The sequence below is a fragment of the Thermobia domestica genome, chromosome 6 (genome assembly GCF_964235325.1).
Source record: "Thermobia domestica chromosome 6, izTheDome1.hap1.1, whole genome shotgun sequence".
Classification (NCBI taxonomy): domain Eukaryota; kingdom Metazoa; phylum Arthropoda; class Insecta; order Zygentoma; family Lepismatidae; genus Thermobia; species Thermobia domestica.
In genome coordinates, this window is record NC_137459.1 from 266,700,485 (window position 1) to 266,718,546 (window position 18,062).

The window sequence follows — 18,062 nt, forward strand, 5'->3', positions numbered from 1 at the left end:
TAGAGTGAGTGAGTGAGTTAGATACAGTATAGTGAATATTTCAAGAATATATGTTCGAAAGTCTAACACAGATCAGTAATATTGTCTACTTGGTCAGGTTCTTAAATTGCTATTTAAAATTATTAAAAATACGGAAAATTAGAAGTCAGCAAGGAAAAAGATGTAACATCGAATTTACTTTACGCTACTGCAACTATTTCTTTTCTTTTCTTTTTTTCTTTTCCTTTTTCTTTTTTTTTTTTTTTTTGGTAGGAGACTAGATAAACATGCCCTCGGATTTTCGGTTGAAATCTGATCAAAATGTGTTCGTGAGGTCCCAAATAGTGTTTTCAGAAAACTTCAGACCTCCGATACTTCAAAAAGGCGAAAAAAAATACGTTATAATTTGCCATATGTGCAGGAACGTCATTTCAGATTTTGCTTGGGGGGGGCAAGGCTCCTTGATATTAGTAAAATTTCGCGTATTTCACTGATTTACTACTATTTAATTGATAACATCTATAGAAATCTCAAACTCAGGGGGGGGCAGTTGCCCCTTCCAGCCCCCCCCCCCCCTAAATGACGCCCCTGCACATGTGGGCAGGGTAGGTAAACGGGCCTGCTGATTTTCGGTTCAAATTTGATCACAGTGCATTCTTGAGGTCCCAAATAGTGTTGAAAATTTCAGACCGCGAAAACTTCAAAAACGTGAACAAAATTTCGATAGAATGTACCATCTATTACTGTAATTGGACAGGGTAGATAAACAGGCCCTCACATTGTCGGTTCAAATTTGATCACAATGTGTTCCTGTGTTCTTGTCAAATGTCACGTTTCTGTTTGTAATGCTGATACCTGAGTGATAGTGAGCTCCTAATTTTACAAGATGATATTATTAGATAGGCCTGATCCATATATTAAACATCGAAAGATAATAAAACGTCTCTCATTGGCAATCAATTTCCACCAAAAATTCTAAAGTAAAGTAAAATATATATTTCACTGTAGTTCCTAGGACATCCAGATTACTGGTCGAGCGCCTTGACGAATGAACTCCGATCACTACGCGCTAAATGATTCATCTTTAGTTTGTTTATGTTGGTTTCTTGGTCTCCACTTACAAAGATCTACGTTATTTTTATTTGCTCCAAAACTTATTTTGTATTTCCTTTTGATCCTCTGTCAATCTTTGGTGTAATTTATATTAATAACTTGTTCTTCAGCCGTTGGTTCACAATTTAATTTTTCTTCAAACCAAACTACAGATATGAGAGATTTAATTCTGATACTCTGCATTTTGTTTCAAAGCAGTTGCCATTAACTGATAAAGTAATTTTGCCCCCACGATACACACAGCATAATGTCTATTTCCAAGTACAATATTGCTTAGGATTCTACAGTCGTATGCAGTTCGTGAAGCCGAAGTCTGTGCATGACTTCTAGCGTTTTGATTGCTGAGCAAACTCTGCTTGCAATTTTGTAAATACATTCCAGTACTTCTTTGTTTTTTTTTTGTTTTTTTTTTTTCGTTCGATGCCATTGTAAGTAGTTAAGAGCTAGCGCTGGTGAACATATGTTTCTCTCTGTTCCTTATATGACGGTGACAGTAGATAGCCGAAAACCTTTCGGAATATCAACAACTTTTGACTGTGCTAGATCAGTTCTTTGACTTAGTTTTCCTTAAAAAAAATTTAAAAAAAATAAAAAAATATTACATTGAGGAATATTTTCACCCCTATGCCCCAGTACTTCCTGATGTTCCCATGATTTAACAGAATGCCTTCAAACCCATAATACTCGATGCTATATTTTCCCCTTGACATCAAGGAGGTAAACCGGAACCCTTCTGCATCATTTGAAAAGACAAGTTCACGTAAGTCCCGAACAGACTATTCGAATTATCCTCCTCAGAGCCAACCAAGTCAAATTCCTAAACTTCAAAAGTACGTAGAATATTATATCGGGCTTTTAACACTCTATACAGTTCAGAGGGATACAGTACGTGTCCGCTACGGCACACTCGATGTTGCAATAATGCACTCGTAGATATTCCTCACGACACCTAATTCTCTATATTTCGCCATCACAACAAACTCATCTTGATATTATGTACTATTTTTATCTTTGACTAAATTCTATCATCATATTAGTGTTTACATTCTTACATTTAATATTGACAGTTAAAAATAGCTTTTTACATTTTTTTTTAATCCACATTGAATTTTCCTAGTCTAAACTAAAACTCTTAAAACACTCAAGTCTTCAGTTTTATTGCATTTTAAGTAATTTCTTTATTAATATAATAATGCACTTCGTTTCAAGTGTGTGTTTCATACATTAAGAATGAGATGATAATGATAGTAAAATAGAAGCAAGGAATATTCCCTTTTCCATTCTTTCTTATTTTATAACAATTAACCTATATCCTGATAGTATCATATATCATTCATGTATTTACCTTATGTTATTACTATTATCATGTGTTCTTAAGATCGTAGGTAATGTTCTACTTAAGAAATTATTATTAGTATTATTTCTTATAGTTTACATTGCCCAATATGTTGATATATAACGATTTTTCCTTGACTTAATTGTTTCATCAATCAATCATTTTCTAAGAACTTGGGCACAGAGGACCTTTGAGAACTTAGACCACACCGATCTATATTAGTAAATCACGATACATTTTGCAATGTTCATTTGGTCATTTTCCTTGATGAAAACCATATATGGTATAGTAATAAGTGAAATTCTCCTTAAGATCTACTCAACAAAATAATAGTACAGTTTAATGTACACAAAGCTAAGCAAAATATTAATTGGTGTTTTCTTCTCGTTTATCTTTTAGGTAAGTGTTGCATATGTACTTGGACTTACTAAAATATCCTACAAGAGGTTTATTTATACATTATAATTGTTGGCGTTGACCAATATAACGTCTGTTTTGTTTATACTGCCAGTATATTAAATTACCACTACTTACATTCAACACAAATTTACTTTGATATTCCGTTAAATATTCTGACTTTGTTGTTCTTCTAATTGGTGAGTAGAATATTTTTTATATTTTTTTTCAATATTCGTTTCTTTGTTTTCATATACCCTAACAGCACTACTATTATTACAACTATGATTGAACTAACAATGAATGTGATAAAATCTTTGTTTACGTAACAATTTGATTTTGTCTGAAATATGAATCTTCATTAGATTCTTCTCAAATTTATCTAATGTTTGGGTATAATTTGTTAAAATGAAATTGTTGCTAGTCCCGTAGAAAATGTAGCATTTTGTTCTAACCATTTACCAATATTATTTTCCTCGTCGATAGCGCTGTATCAGCAAAGGTTACATGCGTGAAATTTTAATATGCAATAAAATTTTATCGATTTCTACTAACAAGCCATTGCTTTCGTAGTAGCACATTATCGCTGTCTAATAACGATTCGAAACCTGAAAATTTTGATGAATGCAAAATACCAGAATCCGTATATTCAAATATAAAATTCTACTTTTCTTCTGGAAGTACGATGCGACTTTTTAGTGTTTTTTTTAAATATACAATGTTATGAAGACAGTGACTGTTCAGTCATTTATTGTCGATGAATAACAAAAATACAAGAATTACTTTCAGAGATAAATCTTAGTCAATATTGTAGAATTTTCATTCTGACAAATATGCAATTTTCGGTAAATCATACCACCACCTTCTAGTTCGTGGCAAGAATCCTAATTATTTTACTTCCTACATTCTCGAAGTACTATTTTCATACACAATTGCTGTTTTTAACAAATGATCGATATTATTCGTATCGAAATTAAATTTAATTAAATACACTGGCCATTATTTGTAAAATAAATCTAAGTCGCTCTTATAAACAGCGATGTTCAAAATAATATGACCATCCAAAGATTGTAATCCGCGATCATTACTTACATGAGATGGACACTCAGTCATCATATTATTAATCATTTCCCACAATTATGGTATTTAGGATAAAGAAGACGGTAATGATGAGAAATGAATGAAGTGGCGGAATGAAGGAAGTGGAAGAAAATGGGAGAACACCAAGGAAACCAACGCACACGTTGTTTTTTCACCACGAAGTTCACTTGGCGAGAGCTGGGATCGAACCATTGATCACACGAACCAGAGGAGAACACTTTGTCCCTGAACCACCGTGGCCCTCATTTCCAATATGTTTTGTTGGCTTTCGTGCATTAGAAAGTTAGATAACAACTACTGTTGTGAATGTTGCAATTTACAAAAAGCGAACTCAAGTTTAATTTTATAGTGTGCTAAAATATTGTTAACACTTACATTTTTCACTATTCAAATTTCATTCTTCATGTTTTTTCTTTAACCTTTCAATTTCAAATGTTAAAATTTCATCATGTCCTTCCAGTGCACAACTCGAATGTTTTAATTTCTGTTGTTGAACAAAATTAAATGATGATTGATGATTCTATGGAACTTAATCCTAAAATCCATAAGCAGATATATCTTCTTTATCGAACTGAATGTTGGCAGTGTAGTGATAAATTTACATATTGAAATGCACAAGGAATCAAATCTCTAATCTTATTTTGAAACAAAATCTCATTGTTTTGCATTCATTTACTAATGTTTTCTAAATATTAACACTCGTAGATTCTCCGCATTGCCGCATGAAATTTTTGTACACGCATTGTGCGCAGCAAATGAATACTCTGTCACCGTAATCACAAGTTGTTCATTTGTTACTTGATTCTTACTTACTATTCCAATACACATGTGCGCATTGCATAGTATCATTAAAACATTAATAATTTCCATTTTCCAATCTGGAAAACGATATAATTTATTCGTTACTATTGTAAAGTTAGTTTCATCTATATTGTAATTTTTAAATACCCCAGTAATGGACATGTATAAATTCGCCGCCAGTACTTACAAACGATGTACAAACGATTGCGACCATTTGTGATTGAATTGGACATGGTGGGGGCCACAATTTAGACAGATCCCCACTTTGTTTTCGTTCTGGCGGCGCCCCTAGTTATGTACAAACGAAAATTTCGCCTGGACATTTCTGTACATTGAGACCATTTCCATTGAGTCTGAAAAGGAGGGGGAGGGCTGTCATAATGGACGTCTCCTTTTCACCTGTAGTGTAATGAAATTCTTCCAGGAGAAAATCTGTAATCAACACTGTCAGTAGCTACGTCCTCGACTAAGATACATTTACAATTATAGCTTTATTTTCGCATTTTTTCCCACAGTTAACCAATTTAAAACCGTATTATAATTTAAAGTACTTATCATATTTCTATCGTAAACAAGAATATGTAATCAACTTCTTAAATACTTCGGACCGTTTCTCGCAGGCGTGCAACAAGCAAAAACAACATGTTTGGCGTCTCACAAATGACAAAGGAGAAAAAAGAAAAGCAAAAGCAGCACAGCAGAGCCTTATCGCAGTGAGAGCTGACAACATAGTTTCGGTCGTGACTTACGCCAATAGACCTACAAGCGGTGTAGAAGAGTTATACAGTTTTAATATACGTTGTGCCACAGTAGCGCTACAGGCGGAATGTGCACGAACTACAAATGAATATGTTTCTTACAAGCAAGGATCTTATAAAATAGAGGATGTGCCTTTTCAACAAAATCTTGAGGCCATACGTCACAGATTCGCCACCCCTACTGTGCCCACTCCGCCCAATAGGATCGCAATGTTTTGAGCCAACAATCATGGCGGAAACGAAAGTAGCCAATCAGACGTGCCGATGCTCGGTTGCTTTTTGGCTTCATCTATTTAATAGGATGAAGATACATATGGGCAGATCATCTATTTATAACATCCTTACTTACAAGTATCAGTCACTATTGCACCCTCTTTACATTCTACACATCCTTTTTTTCCCCCCACTTTTTACCTTGACAAGCAGAAGTACCAGGCTTTTTGAGTTCACAACCATAAACTGTTTGTGTACAGAGTACGTTTTCAGTTCTTCGAATGACTGTGCGCGCGAAGAACAAGGGTGATGATCGGACAACCGTATACGGAAGCCAGGAACACCCGGTTGCAATTTTAAATGTAAAATACCAATATAGAGCCTTGACAATGCCGCGAGGATGTATATATATATATATATATATATATATATATATATATATATATATATATATATATATATATATATATATATAACATGGCGGAAACTATGTTGTATATATATAACATGGTTGTTATATATATACAACATAATCTTTGCATAGTAATTATTATGGTTAAAATATAAAATCGGAGATTTTCACAGTACGTCGGTATTATATATGAGAATGTTAAATACAAATTAAGAAAATCGTTTAATAGCAATAAATAAATTTTGTAGTGTATTTATTTGCAGCTATTTGTCATAGAGGTTACTTCTCAACATTCGTATTACAGCATGTCATTGATGTTCTTGAAACATTATCCGAGGCTTGAAAAGAGGGTATAAACAGAGAATCCAAAGTCGGAACGCTCGCAAAAAATTCATGAACACCAAAGGTCACGTGAGCAGACTGGAATTGTCCTTATGAGGCATGCCACAGCAGAAAGTCTTTACATATATTTTCATTCCAATTTGATATATATTCTTGCAATGTGGAAGTGGTGATGCGTGGGTCTCTCTCTCTCTCTCTCTCTCTCTCGCTTACTCACTCTGTATATATATATATATATATATATATAAGTGGATGTATGTGTGTGTTTCAACATAATTCTAATATGTCTAGAACAATTTTTAACAATATTTCTTACAATCTAGAAGAGAGTACTGTGGGGATACATATCAAGAATGCTAGAAAAGGACTGATATTAGTATCGAATCCATAGTTTCGTGGTCGCTTAGGTAAATAGTTCTACTTTAAAGTCCAATTAATCTCCCATTAGCACCCAGGGTGGTTAATTAGCGACATAAAAATAGCGAAATCAACCGATATTAGAGTCGAATCGTAAGTTTTCAGCAAGGCTAGCAGTGCCACATTTTCCATTAGTCCAGCTAGGCCCGTGCCTAGAGGAAGTTTTGAAGAGCGCAAAATTTAAAAATTAAATAATATTTTAATTTTTTAGTATGAAAACGTTAAAAAATCAAGAGCAACTAGATTATTTCATGACAATTCCTCTTTTACTATTATAATATGTTTAATGACAGCGTAAGAAATCTAAAAATAATTCAGAACATTTTCCTCATTTTTTTGTTTTGTTACGTAGTTGTAGCATCTAGTGAGTGCTATTTAACTGTAATAAATTCACTAATTAAGCATATTCGAATTAAGTTTTATTTTTAAGTTAAAGATCAAGGGGTGGAGAAATATGTACGTATTGGGGGCAACGAGAGCAAAAGTACATAGAGATGACGAGCTTCTAAATGCAGCACTGGTTGCTAAATTAATTGGTAGAAATTTTAATGCCATTTAAAACCAGATTTAGTCCTAGCGGTGGAAGTATCCGTTTGCTCTACTAGGAAGAATGAACGGGGCTGACATCAAAAGTATAAAAAAAAAGACCGACATTAGTATCGAATCCATAATTTTGGAGGTCGCTTAGAAAAAAAAGTGACACTCCAGATGTCATGTAAGTTAAGCCCCCATTAGCACCCTGAAGGAATGTGTGAAATTGTGGCATGTAGAAGTAATTGAATATGACCAATATTAGTGTCGAATCCATATCTTTCGGGGTCTTCAAGTTCATTGGAAGCAGTTCTGATGACCTTTAAGTTTAAGTTCAACTTCCGGTAGGAGTAAAATCCCCCAGCACATCTAATAAGGAGAGTCGAAGGGAGTAACATATACAATGATTGAAAACGACCAATATTAGTTTAGAGTCCATAGTTTCGTTATCACAGAAATAAATAGCAACACTTCTGAACGAACATGTCAGCTGGATTTTGAATTTTCAGGGGCAGCATCGAAGGCATTGCTTGCACAGCTCTAAGTATTTTAATGTTTCTGTATAAATGAATATTCCAGCGTAATTCTGGAATGTCTGGGAGAACCTTTACCTTACTTGTGGGACATATTAGTTTCAACCTAAGAAGAAAATATTGTAGTAGTATGAAGTTATATAAGTTGGGAAGTGTGACATGTAAAAATAGTGTAAAATGACTGATCTTAGTGTTTTATCCATAATTTTCTTGGTCGTTGAGATGGATAGTGATGTTCCCACTGGAATTTACATCCGAAATCATCCACCTCGTCACAGGATGATGGCCTGGGAGAGGTAAAAATAAAATCTCAAAAATTACTGAAATATTTGTCGAATTCACAGTTTTCAAGGTTGAGCAAGAGCTTCTAATAACTTTGGAAGGTAGTTTGTACCCACTTCAAGATGGGGTCTATAATCATATCAATTCCTCACCGTGAGAAGAAGTGACAATTTCAACTATTATATTAAGTCAACCTTCGCAATCGATGAAAAAATTGTGTGGATGTATGTTTCGTCTTTTAAGTCAAAGAGGACACCTTAAAATCTAAGGTGGAGTCAGTCAATGTGTCGGTTGGTAAGTTGGTGAAATGGGTCAAGATTTGTGAGTGGGTCAGTGGATCGTGGGTCAAAAGGACGCGACCTACTGCGAAACACCACTCACCGTGACTCACACTGACCCACCGACATATTCTGTTCAGTGCATTGTAGACATCATCTTCTGAACACTGGTGAGCTTGTCTACGTTTTACTTTCAAGATCTCCATTTTTCTTCTTTTTTCATTTGTTTCTAATGAAAAAAGTTTAGGCACTTTTGGATTTTGAGATTTGCAATTGTAATAGTGGCAATAGCAATAGGAGTTCGATTTTGAGATACAGCCTGTGAACTTTTAGAGAAGCTAACTGCTGAAAAAATATTTTTGAATCACCTGTAATATATGAGTTATATAAAATAGAAAGTAACTATATCTACGATGATCATCACGATCAAATTGCAATGTGAAATGAAATAACGTTTGGTATATAATCAGGCTCCAATCCCAACTTCGAAGTTATCATACGCGTATCACCTTAATTATCATACATATCCTTAAGGGGAGTAGGGGGCCGAATTTTAAAATGTTCTTTTATGAGCGAGGGAGGGGGCATTTTCTATATATTGGAAATTGGCATGGGTTGGTTTGTAAAAATAATCAAAAATGATTGATATTAGTTGAAGAACAAATTGAGAAATGAAAACTACAGTTCTACTATACCCACTGATTTCTATTATTATAATTGCTGAAGCTCGTGTTTAATATCTGGAGCGTTCCGATCATAAGGCAATCAAGCCATAAGCTGTGAGATAAATGGTCATAAAATTAATATTCCAAGCTTAATTATATGGCATTTTTATATTAGTACGGCATGCATAATCATATGGAAAACTAGTTTTTTTTACGTTGGTCTACTTTATCTTGATTTGAAACTTTCAAATTTCATCCTATTTTCTACTGAAATGTATCTGTAAGCCAACAAAGAAATAATTATATATGACAAATTTAAATTCATCTTAATTCGGTGGATGAGAAATACTTTCCCATTGTATATCGTAAAGGTCAGATCCACCGGTATCATAACAGAGCGGTGCTTGAGCGATTGACAGTAGGAATTCAAACTCCGACAAGTGATGATTTCACAGTCTTGTTTTCTTCCAAGTGCAACCTCTTTAGTCAATGGAGAGGAGGACGTCGATCATGTGTCAGTTGATGACGATGGGTTTTGGTGGTTCGGAGTTGGCCACAATGGTTCAGAGTGGTTCATAGTTCGTGGTGGGTCAGAGTGAGGCACGATGGGTGGTGTGTCAGAGTGCATCAGTGGGTCATGGTGAGTCGTGGATCAAATTTTCATTGACTCACACCATCTCTGGTTAAATAGTATTGAAGAGAAGAGGCACCGCGGTGGTTCAGTTGTAGAGCGTTCACCTCCGGCGCTTGGGGTCCCTGGTTCGATCCCAGCTCGCGCCGTGTGGAATTTGTGATGGACAAACACCGTGCTCGTGGGTTTTTCAGGGTTCTCCCTTTTCCTCCCACTTTCATCATTCCACCATTTCATTCACTTCTCATCATCACCGTCTCCTTTAACCCAACCAACATAAGCGTGGGACGTAAAATTGAAAAATATCTTTTCATTTCCAAAAAGAGCCTGAACTTCTTTTGTATTAGAATCAATTGAAAAAAAAAACAAGAAAAATAGAGGTCTTGGAAGTAAAAGGTAGACGAACTTACCAGGATTCAGAAAATGCTATCTACAAGGCACTGAGCAGAATGGGTTGATGGGTCCCTTATATGACTAATAACATATAAGGGAGTCAGCAGACCTTTTTTTTTTTATAATACGGTTATCTTCACATCAAACAGAACAAGCATAAGTATATGACAATAAACATTCTGTAATACTTTCAGAAGTATTCAAAAGCCTTAAAAGGATTTGATGTATGGGCTTCTACCAAAAATAGATTCTAGGAAACGAACTGCGCTATTTTTGATAGTAAAGATGAGTAACAACATTTGCTAATGAAAACTTGCCGTTACTTATCTTCCTGAAATATATACAAAGGAAAAATATCTCTTGATCTAAAATACAGCATGTAGTGATAATGTAATTGGTTAGGTTTATTTATAAACAAATCAGAAAACAGGAGCTGGTTCAATGAACCACTCCCTGCATTTATCGCTAGTTGTTTTTATTTGTAACGACAATTTTAAAGCCATGGAACTTGAAACTTGTGCTAAGTTTTTCAAGATTAAAAGTTCTTAATATACTTTAGATTCTAGCGATAACCAAATTCAAGTTTTATATTTGAAGAGAATGTAATCCTATCTATTGAGTAAACTTGTGTTTCAGCACATTCCTAACTTTCAATACGTTGCACTTGATTGCACTTCACTTTATTATAAACTATTATTTAATTTATTACAGAGTTTGTCACACTTCGACATTTACACGTATAGGTGTATTCATTTGTTTAATCTATTGATCTAACGAAATGTGGCATAGTTACATTTTGAATTGCGATCTCTTTTTTCTTAGAATTCAATATTAGTACTTCATATGTAAAGAAAATATGATTTCAGTTATATTAAGTTACAGAAATAAAGATGATGAAAAGCAGTATGGTGACCACACTCAAATAACTTAAATCCATCTCATTGACCATACCTTTACAATGAAGATAATTCAATTTAGTTTTCATCTGTAAACCTCGTTATAGTTTTTATTAATAGTAGAATTTAGAACGGTCTTCACATTTATAAAATTCTAGTTCACCTTTTTCGCTTGATAACAACAAAAAATTTTGCAGAATGTCGAATCAATTACACTTGTAAACGTATTTTTCTTTTAACTGTTGTCCTACTTAATCAAAGAAAGACAACAGAGGCAAAGCAAGAAGTTTCGAACACGGGTCGTTTGGATTAGAGTTCTGTACGAATCCAATGAATTACGGAATAATGTAGCAGAAACTCCATACTTCGTAAATATATGTGGCTAATAGTCGTAATTTTCTGGTTTTAAAACAATGTAGTTTTTTTGTCTATTGAGTTCTTGATATTTCTATGGTGTCTTGTTTGAACTGCGAAATGAAAGATAATGCATTTATCGATTTGGTTAGGGATTGGTCCTTTAAAACACTTAATTAAATTGAGAGGTGATACAAAGGTACTATCGCGCGAAAAACATTCATTTTCTCTTGGGACAGACGATAATACTACTTCAAGTTTGATTATTGAATTTGCATAGTTTGGAAATCTCAGTTTCGCACTATGAAACGATACTCACTTTAATTTTGGTATTGGTACTGATAACTCATGCACCTAATGCTCACATCTTAGCCATAGATTAGAAACTTTTAGCAATGTAACAGATATTTGGCAGAAGTTGTGTAAATTGTTAAGCAAAATATGTCGTCTTTATCCTTCGTCCTTCAGTGTCACCAATTTAATCGTTTATACTGATCTTATCCTACTATCAAGAACAATGCTGTTATTTGGTTCGTCGTTCAGCCAATTATGTATGTTTTAACTACACAAGTTCTTTCCATTCCGACATTTACCTTGCGTATCTCACACATTCTGCTAACAACCAATCAGGCCCGTAGCCAGCCTCGAAATTTAGGGGGGGGGGCTAAATGTAAATTAGGGTGGGCACACACACACACACACACACACACAAACACACACACACACATATATATATATATATAATGTCTGTCTCTGTGTGTGATGATGAATAATTTCTCATGCTCTTAAAACTAAAACTACAGCGTGAAGGAATTACTATTAACATTTTCCCCTATAGCGTTAGTACAATTGAAGGGTAAGGGGAAAAAACAGGGAATGTCCATGTATGTGCTTTTTCGGATGCTTTGCCCTATCTGTTGGTGACTCTTAGTTCTATTTGATTGTATATGCCATGCATGCGTAGATGTAGAAATGTCCATATAAAATGGGCAAAAGATTTAACTAACCCTATTCTTCTTACGCGGTTTGCAATATAAAACGCCGTTTTCTCGAAAATGCAGTTTTGTGACATTCCTTCTTTTTTCCCCTTACCCTTCAATTGTACCTGAAAGCTAGAATACTATGTGTTTCCTTTTTATTTATTTGTTATGACAACAAAATATTTCTTCCGTTTTCTCATCTTCAAGGAAATAAAAAAATATTTTAAAAAAATTGTTTGCCGAACGAACCAATCATTAAAGTTTCCAAAGAATTAGTACAGGAAATACGTTTTTAAATTTTTGATGGACTGAAAAAATATTTGTGAAACTCGAAAACATCTAGAGAGTAATGAGATTTAAGACTATCTTCAAAGAGGTTCTACAGAGAAGGGTCTCAAAATCTTAAATCAATATTTTGAAATACATGTGGCCTAAACAAATATATGCATATTGGAAAAATGAAATTAACATCTTACCTGTATTATTATTTACATGTCGTTAGATACGAAACTTTATATTTCTTCAAATATTACGCGCTTTATTTTACACTTGTACTTTTAAACATTTTTTGATCAGTTTTTTATAGTGATGTTCGAAAGAAATAATGATATGTTTATGGGTTTTTGCTATCTACAAATTTAAAAATTTTATAAGATTAAGAAACACAAACACAACACGCATATATACACTCCTCATATTGGCACACTATAGTAGAAACAAGATGAACATTTGAACAATCACTAACAACACAATCACAGTATAAGTCTCCTTGTTTTGGATGCTGCCAATCTTAGAACAATTATGTCCCGATCGTTGTTTCTGGTTATGTCCTTGTTGTAACTCAACAAAACAAGATCGGCACGGTGCAGTTAATGTACAACTCCTTTTGAAAAAATGCCTTAACAAAGAAGGAATTCCTCTCACCTGAAGTAGTCATATATAACGGTTGACCGGCTTCAGGGCAGAAATTTAGTAAAGAAAATATTCAAATTTACAAACGTAGGTATAATTTCTAATTGCTTTCTTTTTAGTGACTGAAAAAATACATTTTGCATAACAGCTGTGAGTTCCATTTTATCACAACACATTTCAATTTTTAGACGTCGTGGACCCCGTAGCCAGGTCACGCGGACCCCCGGAGTCCGCGGACTCCAGTTTGAAAACCACTGCTCTTGACTCTTTGGAACATACTATCAACAATCATTTAGGACGATTGCTACTAAAGTCATGTTTAAGTAAAATTAATCTGTTATGTTTTGGTACTCGAGCATTCAAATAAGAAATAACTCCAAAGAAGTTCCCTGTTCTAGCGCAGTTACCTTCTTTTTCGAAACGAAATTGATAAGAGAAGTAACCATTCATTAAATTTTCTTTGTATAGTACAATTCATATCAAAGTATACATGAAATTCTTCTTTACATTGTACAAATAAGAATTCGAGATCAGTTGCTTTCGTAGGTACTAGAAAAGTTTAAGATAAGAACTAATGATTTAAACAGCTGTTTACTTATTTCTATTGAATATATCTCTTCTTCAAAATGAAACTACATTAACAAATTGTTACTTTTGTGGCCTACCCCGTAGCCTCATGGGTACAGCGCTCGCCTTTGGCGCGTCTGGTTTCGGGTTCAAACCGTACTGGGAGTCCTCGGATTCAAACCGATAGTGATTTGGATGTTACTTTAAGCTATAGGTCCCGTGTCTACATAGCCTCCCTGCTGAAGAGGGAGGCTAAACTCCCCAACGCGCACTGTTTTAAGTCAAAAGGTCAAATTTCAAATTTATAAAGCATTATACATATTATCATCCAATAAGGTTCAATTTTTAATTGAAAATTCTGTTTTTCCTATAAGTTTAACTACTACCTCCGTTTAGTCCGCTACATTTTTTGTTTACATACCAGAAGATTTCAAGGTATTCTTTTACAAAATAGTAACTTTGGATGATTAGGCTTACGTCTGATGATCTGCATGAACATTTGATTCTGGCACCAAAGATTGGCAACAATTATTGAATTATTTTAATAAAGTATCTAATAATTCATCGCCGAGAAAGATTAAGTGAATCGAACTTATTTTTAGTTTAAAGATATATTAAAAGTATTATTTATCTATTCCAAGTTATTTAACAAATAGTCAAGTTGCTGATACACTACAATTCTCATTCTTCAAGTCAACTTTGGTGCAACTTAACCGCAAGCCAATGACTCACAACAACAGGATGTTTTCAGTTGCAAATTCCAAGAACGACAGGAAGATAAGGTAAAACTATGTTGTTTCTGAACACAAATGCATGTTTGCCGAAAGAATAACCATAAATTATTTTTCTCCAGCAGCGAGGGTCGTTTGCACATGAAGCATTAAAAAAAAAAAGTATCACGCTCAAAGAAATATTAGCAATTCAAAGAAGCGTAGCGCATAAATAGGCCAATACTTTAAATGAGGATAATAAAAGTAAATTTTAATTTAGCACTCTAAAGTACATTTGGAAATACAATTTCTTCCATCATTTCAGTCAGTGTTCGAATTAAAAAATCGAACGAGAGGGGGATGCTTATGTATTTTTGCTGTAATTGTAGAAGGCGAAAATTTATCCCAGAAATGGATGTTATGTTACTTCTGTGATACGAGCCGGACATACATTTTTACCGAAGGGGAATTTCCCCTTCATTCCCCGTTAATTCGAACTATGACTTTAGTTAGGGGGCTGCAAAAAATTTAGGGGGGCTAAGCCCGCCCTAGCCCCCCCTTGACTACGGGCCTGCAACCAATCACTTGTTCATAAAGAGAAACATTTTTTTTTTTTTTTTTTTTTTTTTTTGCAAAATTTTGAACTCTTTCAACTTGCTTATGGTAGGTGTCATTCTGTGAATAAAATGTTTCGGTGGGTTTTTAAGGAACTTCTATCCTGTACTAATTACCTTGTGAATCAAGAGCTTAAAATGTTTAGTACAGTGATAAAGCGTGCGACTTTTCATCATGAGGTCGTAAGTTCGATCTAGTTGGGGTCAAATATCTTAGTATGTTATGATGAATTCCTCAATGCATTAATAATTGTATAAAATAGCTACATTTAAATAAGTCATTTGTGTATATATATTCACCCAACCATTTCAGGACATAAGTAATTATTATATTTAAAATAAACATCTGAGATACAGTGAGTGTTTACAGAACGTCGGCATATTATTGTGAATGTTATATACAAAATAAATAAAACAGGGATTGGCAATACGTATTTATGTGTTGTGTATTTGCCTGAAGCAACACACTCCAGATTCTGTCTATAGAAATAAGTATTGTAACCGGTAGTAACAGTAACTTTGAATCACTGTCTGTTTTGGTAGAATGGTGTCATTAATCATTGTATGTTATCTTCAGACACCGAATAGTTTGTAAAAAAAAAAAAAAAAAAAAAAAAGCTTCTCGCTATGTGTTACCGTTTGCTTGATATACTAACAAACGCTAAAATCGGAAACATTCCTCGTTCTTACTCATGCGAAATCAGTGTTGACACCAGAATAATAGTAAATTTGACCTCTTCTGCTTTGAATCGAGCATTAAAGGGGAAAATGTAACCTATTCTTGGGATACAAATGGAATACAAGGAACGAAATTTTGATATTTTTCGTTAGCATTTGTGATCTGAGGAAATCAATATCGCAGCGAGAAAAAGTAACACATCTGAATCTCATTTGTCTTTAACAGTGTGTTGTTGTTGATAGTAATTATATATTGTATCGAGAGGCTGATTTGTTTGAATGAAACTGCTTCTCGCTATCTATTTCCACTTCTGTTCCATGACGATAAAGGTTAAAGAGGTATTCAAACCGTAAGTAATAGTGTATTGAACCACTTCCGGTTTTCGTAGAATGTTGTGTATAGTGACGGTATGTTGCCATTGGAAGTAGAATTGTTTGGAAAAGTCTGCTTTTCGCAGTAGAATTGTTTGTTATCCTTTTCGTTCTATAGCGGTAAATGTAGAAACCAAGCATGGCTATTTACAACCAACTCAAGCTCGAATAGGGGTTGGTAGAAAGTATCCTTGAGGCGCTGAATTCTTGGCGGAATATTTTCTTGATATAGTTAATTCGTTGTAAAAATCCGTATTTCGATATCACCTATTGTTTTTTCTATGGAAATAAGTATTGAAATGGGAAGCAGTGATTAATTTGAAAAGCTTTCTGTTTTGGTATAGTGTTGGGAATAATTGTCATGTTGTCTTAAGACGCTGAATCGTTTGTTAAAAAAAAAAAAAAAAAAAAAAAAAAAAGCTGTAGGCTATCGTTTTCGTTCTATGGCTATGAACGTTCAAACCCAATATGGCTAATTTTAACATATTCTGCTTTGAACAAAGCATCAATGAACGTATTCAAAGCAGAAGGAGGGAGGTATTTTTTAGAAGATGAATTGAATGCAAAAAGCCGCTTCTTAATATCTTTTTACCATTTTTGCTCTATCGGAATCAGTATTGGACCGGAAATTTAAGTAAATTTGAACAATTTTAGGTTTAGGTAGAATTATGCTGATAGTAACGATATGTCTGTTGAGAGGCTGAATCGTTTACCAAAATCCACTTCTCGCTATCTATTGTCGTTTTCGTTCTATTGCGATAAACGTCAAACAGTTATTGAAACCAGAAGCTATAGTAAGTTTTAATCACAAACGGTTTTAGTAGAGTATTATAGGTAGTCATGATATGTTGTCTTTAGATTCTAAATCGTTTGCAGAAACCGCTTATTATTTCTTATAATTTTCTTTGTATGGCGACAAACGTTGAGACCGGAATTGGCTAATTCGAACCATTTCTGGTTTGAATAGAAGAATAACAGAGGATATTCAATATATTCTTTGAACACCGAATTAATTGTAAAAGACTGTATCCTGTAGTACTTACTGTTTCTATTCTACAGGAATCGGTATTGAAATCGGAAGTAATAATAAATTTCAATCACTTGGGGTTTCGATAGAGTATTTTGGATAACCATGATGGTGTCTTAAGACGGTGACTCGTTTTCAAAAATCAGTTCTCGCTATGTTACCGTGTTGATATTAGTGTTGAATATAAAGCTCTTGCTGATGAGGAGCAGAGATGGAGTGGGACAGTGGGTCGGTGGGTCAAGTTTTCTGAGTGGGTCAGTGGGTCGTGGGTCAACAGCATGTGACCCACTGACCCACCACCCACCGTGACCCACTGCGACCCACCGTGATCCACTACGACCCACCACCCACCATGACCCACAGCGACCCACCGATTCAGTATGATCTACCGACCCTCTCTGCTCATTGCATTGTAGACAGTATCTTCTGAAGACTGGTAAATTTGTCTTCGTTTTACTTTCAAGACCTTCATTTCACTTCCTTTTCCACTTGTTTCTGTCTACTTACCTGAGGTGAGTAAATCTAACCAAGTGAAAAAATAACTTCAGGCACTTTTGGATATTGATATTTTTAATAGTAATAATAGCAATAGGATTTACACTACAACTTGGCTTTCGAAACCTGTGGGTTTTTAGAGCTAACTACTGGAAAAAATACAGTTTTGAATCACTGTAATATATAAATTATTATATATAAAAAATGAATGTAACTGTGTGCCTGATCATCACGGTCAAATTGCAAAGTCAAATGAAATTACTTTTGGTACATCGT